Source organism: Coloeus monedula, assembly GCF_965178545.1.
Source record: "Coloeus monedula genome assembly, chromosome: 7".
NCBI classification, from domain to species: Eukaryota; Metazoa; Chordata; class Aves; order Passeriformes; family Corvidae; genus Coloeus; species Coloeus monedula.
In genome coordinates this window covers 37,209,490-37,218,768 of record NC_138787.1, presented here as the reverse complement: position 1 = coordinate 37,218,768, position 9,279 = coordinate 37,209,490, and positions in this window count along the sequence as shown.

The window sequence follows — 9,279 nt, the reverse complement described above, 5'->3', positions numbered from 1 at the left end:
GCACTCAGGAGGGAAGAAAGCATGCTACTAACTGTGTGCATGAGGAGATCTGCACTAGTGTTATCTCTGACCTGCAGCTTAGCCCTTGTGTCTCAGCTGCCAAAAAGCTCCTATTCAACGTTATGCTGAGTTCATCAATGCTCCACGTGTCAGGATCCTAACAGGAAAAAGCAGGACAGACAGTCACTCTATTCAACTGCCTGGGGACCCCATGACAACTAAAATCCCCTTGCAGACTGTCCATATCAACCTACGGCAGGTCAGAGCGCGTAACCCCTCCAGAACCGCAAGCCCGAGCCCACACCCTTTCCCCTTGTCAACATTGTCACTTTAAAACAGCCCATCTAGCCTTATCACCAAACCTGGAGTAAGTATGACAATTAAGATGGATTGCAAAGCCTGCATGCGCTTTACAATTAACAATAACTTGGCAGCGTGTCCCACGCAACTGTTGGGTGGTATGGCAAGAACTTTATCCCTGCTTAGTACTGCATTAGCATATTTAGTAGGCTGCAAGACATAATTCCTCAGATATGAACATATTTTTGTCTTTTCAAAAAATCTGCAATTAAGCCATAACGTGCAGGCAGTGTGCAGCCGGCGGTAAACTTTGGTATTTGGGGGACTGTGCTGAAACGGCCCTTTCTGACCTTATGTCAATTATCTATTTAATAAAGAATATATCCGATTTTTTTTTTAAGTGTCTTAGCAGGCTCTTTGCTAGGAAGCGACAGTATTCAGGAAACTACAGCTGATATTCAGCCCTGTATTCCTTGTGAAGAGCACAGTGCTTAAGAGGGTCTGGGGGCAGGTATTTGAAAGCAGGGGCATTTTGTTGGGGGGCTTGTCTCAAATTTTGGTTTAGAAAAGGCAAACTCTTTCTTTTTGCTTTGAATTTTTAAACTGTAGGGTTAACTAATTGTTTGTGGAAAAGAAATATGCCCCATTTAAGAAGCACCTTCCTCTGTGTGTTGTGTAGCTCTTTTTATCCTGTCCAGGATTCTCATGTTTATAGGTAAATTAACAGCCTTCCAAAGTAATTAAATGCATTTAAGGAGCAGTTATTTAGCATGGCCTAACTTTATCGATTTCCTCCATGCTGCACAAGACACTCTCAACCCCACTAAGCTTTTTAAGTCTGTTTACAGTGTACATTTATATAGAAAATCTGATCAGGTGCGGGGGGGAGGCAAAGATCTTGCCTCGATAACCCGGACATTGTCCCCCTTGACATCTGTGTTGCTGGTGGACAGGATATCCTGCCAAATGCAAGAAGACAACTGCGTGACCCACCTTGGGCGAGAGGCACCGCGGGCTGATGCGAGCACAGCGGGAGCGGGTGCTGCCTCTCCCCTCCCGGAGCCGCATCCTCGGCACACAAAGAGCAGCCAGAGAACCTCTGCAAAAAAAAAAAAAAAAAAAAAAAAAAGCCAGGGGAAGGCAAAGTAAATAAATAAATAAATAAATAGGCAGTTTAGGTGAGCAGCACACATTCGATAAGGGAAAGCAGATGAGGGCAACAAATGCAATTCAGCAGACAAAGTCTTTCTTCATAAACCCGGCAGAGGAACGGATTAAACCACCTGGCAATCTTGGCAGGAAAAAAAGAAAATCTCAGGCGGTGACAAAACCAAACAGGTGGAACAGGTATAAAACTTTTGCTTCCCAATAATACCCCTCTCTTCCCTGGAATGCTTGGACAGGTGCAGAAGTTCAAGTTACAGCGTGGAAGTGGCAAATAAATACACAGCATTAGTGTCTGACGTGCTCGGCGAGCAACCGGGGATGTTAATAACTGGCAAGGTACACTAATCTCTGATTGCAACATTTGGTTTACCTTAATCTGGAGGGACAGCTGTATTAAAGAGGGAATTATACTAATCAGTTCAAGGCCCTTGCATATAAAACTTCCCATTAGGCTTAAAGTACAACAGCTTACGCTCATTCTCTAGGAGCCTTACATCTGGTTCTGAATAAGGCTGTCTCTCATTTGCAAGGTACAAACTGAAAACAAGGGAGGGGGGAGCTGACAGTTGCTGGAGGATGGTTGATAGAAGAACAAGCTACTAATTCTTTGAAATTTTTTACAGCGCAAAACTGGCTGTAAGGCATCTTAATACTAAAAAACCAGGCATGTGTTATCAACCCTAGGCCATTTTTTCCTGTTACCGGAGGTGACCAACATAAAATAAAATTGATGATGTCAGTCAAAAACAGCTAAGCACAAAGCTTGGCTTTGTTATCTTAAGTCAGAAGGTATGATAGGCCATGCCATATGGCTGTAATCCTCCTATATCTCCCATCACCTAACAGGCAACCTTCATGTAGCATGACCTTATTTGGCTGGTCTCAGGTTAGGGCTGCCCAAAGGGGATTTTTCTGTTTCTGCTATATCCAAAGGTTTATGTTGATTTTTTTTCCCCCTTTTTTTTTCTTTTTTTTTTTTTTTTGAGCCCTGCAAACTATAAATCCGACTGATTACTCTGCACTCTTTTGCTTGACTGAGCCTTTACAATCAGACATCCCCGTTAACAATAAGCTCCTAATGAATCAAACATCTATGGCATTAGTTTCACCTAGCTGCCTCTTTCCCATGCACTGCAGCTCTTTGTCAGACCTGGCTTGATGAGAAAAGCTAGTGACACTTGGTGCACCTATTGATAAACAATTCAGTAATGAGGGGCATAACAAAAATTACCTAAAACAACCTGATTAAAAATGACAGGCAAAGGGTACTACAGAGCTTTGCAGTTAAGGTAACTCCTGTATGTCGGGAGGGATGGAAAAAATAATTAGGTGCAACACAACTTGCTTTAAAATTACAAGTTTGAACTCACATTTTGGCACTTTTTTCTCTCCCCCCCCCCCCCTTTTTTTTCGGGACTAGGAGTTTGATGGGTGTTAAAAGGAAAATGTTCCATCATACTTTATAAGAGATTCATCTTTTTGCAGAAAATTTGCAACTCAATAAGCTTTCTCTCTCTCCTTTTTGAAGCAGCACATTAATGGCAAAATGCACTGCTATTTGCAATCCAACTTTCTATCTATAGCAAATTCCTATATTATAACTCAGCATTTTACTTCCTTTGTTTAAATATTGGTTTTGTTGGTTAAAAGAACATGTGGGCTGTAAACAAAGGATAAATAAGCTGTGAAAATAAAAGCAGGCTCCAAGGAATAAATAAGAACAAAATGGAAAAGACTGCACCGGGCTCCTGCAATGAACACAGGGATCTCTTTGTGAGAGGGGAAAAAAATGTGTTAAAAGGGCACATACTGCAACTCTGAGGCAAACTTTGAAATGGAAGTGTGGAAGCATAAGAGCATTTGATTCCAAATCAGCAATGTGTGGGTTTGCATTTGCGTAGCAGCATGTTGGGAGGGTTTCAATCAGTGCACAGATGCACTTGAAAATCAAATATGGACATGGGGAATGTTTTTGGATATAGCAAATGAGGACTGATGACATGTTTACACTTTGCACATGGATCCAGTACAAAACCATACCCTGCAAAAGAAACAATAACCACCATTTGCTGCTTTTCAGGGCTGGAACAAAATGGTGGCAAAGGAAGGGAATACAAGGGAGTGTCTATTCTCACCTGGGAGAGGGCTGCACCAATTCCCTGCCTCCAGGCTCATTTTGCTCATCTATCACTTGAGAAGGGGACTTTTTAACCAATATTAAAAAAAAATAAAGATACATAGGCTTGAAAAACAACAGTGTGAGAGGAAAAAGGAAGAAAAGGCAAGTTTCAAACATCAGTGATGCCTTTCTATGCTGTCAAAATATTTTCTTTACAGAAGAATTAAAATCATAGTTGGAATGTTGCTGGAATGAAATAGGGAATAATTGTAAGCAAATGCACTTTCATCGTCTCCAATGGAAAATTGCCATTTTGACATTATTTCAGTATCTGGCTCTATATTTCCTTAAAGGAGAAATTCCTGGCTTATAAACAACATATTCTGAGCTATGCTGAGTTGTTAATGAAAGTTTATCAAGATGGCAAAACTTTTTTTAAAAAGGAAATAGTAGTTGCAGGCAATTGCATCTGACCAGACTACAACGTATCCCTCTGGAAGGCAGCTCCAGCTCACGGTATGAAGTAATGGTTTGTGAATGTTTTCCAAGCCTTGATGCATATTTTACATTTTGAAGAAAGGGACAAAAGTTAGCTATCTATGAAAACAGGGACAAACATCTGTTCTACACTTTCTCCCAATCAGACATTAAAGAAATGCACATGAACTAATACCCCGAGTTTTAAACTTTTACGAAGAGCTGATTTCAAACTTTTAAGAGGGTATCGTTGCAGTTCAAATAGTCCTTCAGACATTTGACTTCTGCTACTGATTATTAATAATAATCATCCCATTTTCCCTTACACTTTTCAGCATGAATTCAGAATGTCAAAGCTAATTTTCTCATCAGCCTCAGGCTTTTTTAAACGTCGCAAACGTGAGACTTCAGTTCTCTTCTCACACACTTGGGGTTTGCCATAGCAAGGGGTTAGAGCATTCAACTTCCACAACTGTGCATGGGGTCAGCATCTGTCCAACTGAGACCCAACAGCTGGATTTTCACAGAAGTACCTGAATCTGAGGTCTCTTGGCCCTCTTTCTGGCACATGTCCAGCCTGAAGCCCATGGTTTTGTCTTGGAGGTTTTGGAACCTGGCTGGAATTGTGAATGGAATGAAAATGGAATTACCTAAACAAAGTCAAGCAACAGATTTAATGAGAAATTTGTGCAAGTATTTAGTAAGATAAGATGCTCAAACCATTGAATTTTAACACCTTCCTCTCTGCTTGTTGCTAGAGAGGATTCACAATTACGCTTTGCACCACACTGTCCTATCTGATGCCCTGAAATGACAGCAAATAGCTTCAGTGTGAAACCATTCCCCCTTGTCCTGTCACTCCATGACCTCATCCAAAGTCCCTCTCCAGCTCTCTTGTAGCCCTTTAGGTACTGGAAGGTATCTGTGACCAATCAGTGATCACAGGTACAATATATGTATCAATTTCTTCAGCTCCGTTCTTTAAACTTCTATTTTCTGGATATATCCTCCTTTCCCTAAAGGATTTAGCAAAAAGGCAAAACAAACTCCAGCAAGTGATGCTCCCTTACATTACAAGCTCAGTGAGAGGTGCATCTAATCATGGCTTCCTCCAGATTTGGCTTCAGTCCCCCTGCCATGTTTTTTGTCCAGTGTTTGTACATCCAACAGCAAAAGGAGGAACATGTAAAATGTCCAGGTATGTGTGTGACAGAATAAAAGTTATAAGATATTCTTATTAAACATCACCAGCCTTATAAAACTATGCAAACCATATTTAGGAAAGTAATTTCTGAGTTGTTTCCTTTCTAGTATAGAGTAAGGTATTTCCATTTGTTTCTCAAATAAGAATGCAAAGTGTCATTTCCTGTTGATAGTCAGCAATAAATACATTTGTGCTTTGGAAGCCCTTTCATGTGCCATCTTTTTTTACTTGGGAAAGGAACAGACAATCCAATTGCTATAAATTTATCATGATTTCCAGCTGATAGAAGTCACTGTAGTGCCATGGTTGTCACCCAAGTGAGATTCTGAGTGGAAGCTAGCACAGGTTACCCTTCCAGTCATACACAGAGCCAGAACTGACTCCATGGAGCCAGGGCTGAGCTGGTGGATACCAGCACTACCTCCATCATCATAGGACAAAATAACACATAGAATAATTCTATCACCTCCCCTCATGCAGCTTTTGAACATGAGCCTATTTGATATTAGAGCCAGCTTAGTCAACTCACTGTAAGGGCACTCTTATATAAGAAAGCAAAAACTCATCAAATTCATAATTCAGCTTCAGCTGGTTCTGATGCTCAGTGGGCAGACATGAGCTCAGCTGTTTGCCTCAACAGAAGAAACTTCATTTCCATTGACAGTAAATTTGGCCTTTACTTCACGTTTTGGGAGAGAATCTTGAAAAACAACTTGCACCAGGATCATCTTCTTATGCTTTTTTCCCCCGTTTCTGACAGCTTCATTGGAATAGACTCTTATCTGACTATGCAGTAAGGCCAAGGTTGAAATTAAAAACAAAAAAAAGGAGACAAGATATCAAAAAATTCAATTCTCAGTTTTGGTTTTAAAATTATTTGTTGTAAAGTGAAACCTAAAACATACCACCAATATTAGGGCAAGGTTTTTCAAGGCTGTAGGTGAGCCAGAATGTGAACCTGCTTAATATTGAAATTCCCTTAGAATGAGACAGTCAGAGCAGTGAGGTTGGTGCCTTTGAGGCATCTCACTATCAGAAATGCAGTCAAAGGGTACTCTTACCTTCTCTGATATTTATCAGATAAAAATAAAATTTGTAGCGCTTCAGCTGCCCCATAGTTAATGGCAAAGTTATATTTATTTTTTAGCACTTGAAGATCTGGCCTGATTAAATAAAACAGCCAATTAGGAAAGACGACAAATTTATGTAAGCCATATAGTCAGTATGTTCTCCCTATCACCACAGAGACTAGATGATTTTTCCCATCACAGGTCTCTAGTCCAACACTTGCTCAAAATTCTGAATTTGAGAAGTGCCACAATTTTAAAAGATTTTCCCAAAAGCCAGGCATTGAGAATTTAGGTGCCTTTCCTCAGGGCAACATCTTGTTTAGATCAGGAGATCATTTTCCTTCCCTGCTCTTGAAAAACATTTTGCTATTCACTCGGTGTGTCCTATTAGCAGAAAATAGAGAAAGTTCTGATGCATCATAGCACGCATCTGAAATTCTAATTAACAAGAAGTCATCTGTAGTTGTCCAACATCATATTATTAATTCACAAAGCAATAAAGGGATATATTTCAGACTGAATGAGAAAATAGGTACTGAACGGGGTCAGAGTATTTCACTACACATAATTTGTTATGATCTTTAACTATTTCGAACCTACAAAAGTCAAGTTGTACAATGCCTTACCGTGAATAGAATTTCTCACCTATATAAAGCAGTTACACCACTATGATTTACTCTCGTGAACTTAAAACCTAAATTAGTTCTAAATCTGTATAACCCAGGGTTGCATAAGGAAGTATATTTTTACTGTGAACATGTAGACTTTTGCCCTTCATGTATTTCTGAGCAAGAAAGGCTCTTCTAGGGCCACTGTAATATATAATATATATAATATATTGTATGTTTTTCGGCCCTATGATCAATACCCAAATTAATTAGTTGAAAAATTATATTCGGTAACAGGAATGGTAGTTTTAACAACTAAAAAGCACATTTCGGTTAAATTCTAACCAACTTTACATTCCAAAAGTCTTAGGAATGCTTCTTTTTATCCTATACACTGAAAATGCAGGTTTTTCAAAATTCATGACCACTGAGTAAAACTTTCTTCTTCCTTCTTGTTTCAAAAAATTAACTTCAAGGTAAAATATGGGGAAATGCAGAATGATTCATTAATTCATCCAGTACTTTTCCAGCAAGAGGTTGCTCAGTTACTAGAATTTTATACAATTAGTGCTCTGAGAGTGCTTTAAATGCAAACCTGCAAAAGGAAAGTAAAAGCAAATCAAAGTTAATCTTGACTGGCTGGGACAAAATGCTTAAATCAATATGGTGATGGCTCATCCATCATCATTTAGCCATTAACAGGGAGAGGAGGACCTCCTGCTACAGCAGATATTTTATTTATTTTTAATACAGATTTACCACTCCCTCAGTTCATACAAAGCCAAAGTCATTCCAGACTTGCCCTGTCACACTGTTTATTCCTCATATTTTATTTATCCTTGTTTGCTCTTTACATTGGTTACAGAGATAAACACATACAAATATTGTGATGTTCAGCAAGTTTAGTGCAACAAGAGATGGCAAAAGCCACCACGTCCCATTTAGAACACCCTGGAGAAAGTGACAGCACCATAATTCTCCTAAAGAAGAAAACCCATGTAATACAAGATTTCCTTTAATTTAAACCTTATTTTGAAGAGTAACTCTGCCAAGTTTAGAAATATTTTGAAGTGTTCCTTCACCCCATGCAGAAGTCAGGTTAAAACATGTTTCCAGTATAATTTTGGGGGAGAAACCTCTTTGTTAGGTGTTCAACATAAAAAAAAGCTTAAGGACATAAGGGCTATGACAGAAGAAAGGACGCTTTGGGGACCCTATGGACATGCAGGGCCTGATATTTAGATCCTACTGGCACAAACAGAAGAGCCAAATCTGTTCAAATCAGTGGTGTTTGACCAGGGATCAGAAGCAGAGTTGTGATCTACATGTGTGACTTTTACTGGAAACCACAAAACTTCCCCAGAAAAGTAACCCCTGGGGGGTTTAGGCAATGCACATCTGAGCAGCAAAGGCTACTTGGTCATAATTGTGACAAAGCAAAGTGTTTCATTCTGGTTCCTGAACTGGAACAGATGACTATTTCTTCTTTTAAGGAGACGAGAGTAAAAAGGGAGCCAATCCAATCTCTGGAAGTAAAGCCTACGATGCAACCTCGAAATAAATACACTTATTTGCATATACAAACACTAGATGTACCCACTAATATCCCTTCCTTAAACCGTGAGGAATATCACATATGCTACAGCTCACACCAACCAGAATAATGAGGGAGGTGTTGGGTTTTGATATTTTTATAAGTTCATATAACTCTACAGTCGAAGCAACTGTAGGTTCATCAGAGCTATCACATAAGAAAAAGGGACTTATCACAAACAAGTTTGTTTAATCATCAGCTGCCTTAACTTTAGTCCTTTCTCTCTGACCTGTGTGTCTCGTCTGTGTTACAGTCTGTATTGCAGCCTAATCACACAGAAAGGCAAACTCTGAACAGCTACTGTCACCTCCCTCTCTCTTTTCCTTTCCCAGCAGGTTAAACGTGGAAAACGCTAAAAATCTCCTGGGAGCGCGTCTAAAAATGAAGTGTAAATAGGTACGGGAAAAAAACCTATGAGAAAAAGTGTTATGGAAGGTGCCTGAATGGCAAAGTGCAAAGGGTGACAAGAAGAAAATTGTGATGGCACACAAAAGGCGAGGGAACAAGAAAGATGCGATACAATAGATAGCTGGTGAGAGCCTATCCACTGCCTGGTCGTTCCTGTTCCTCCCCCTCAATACCTTCATTTTTTTTTGTTATGATAAAGGACATTCATGATCAGTAACAATGTTATAATGATAGTAAATGAGGGATTTAAGGTATATAAAAACCTTCAGCCAACATTAGAAAGCCACCAAGGGGGAGTTACCTTGCTCGAGGTTCTATTTAGTGATGGCTCC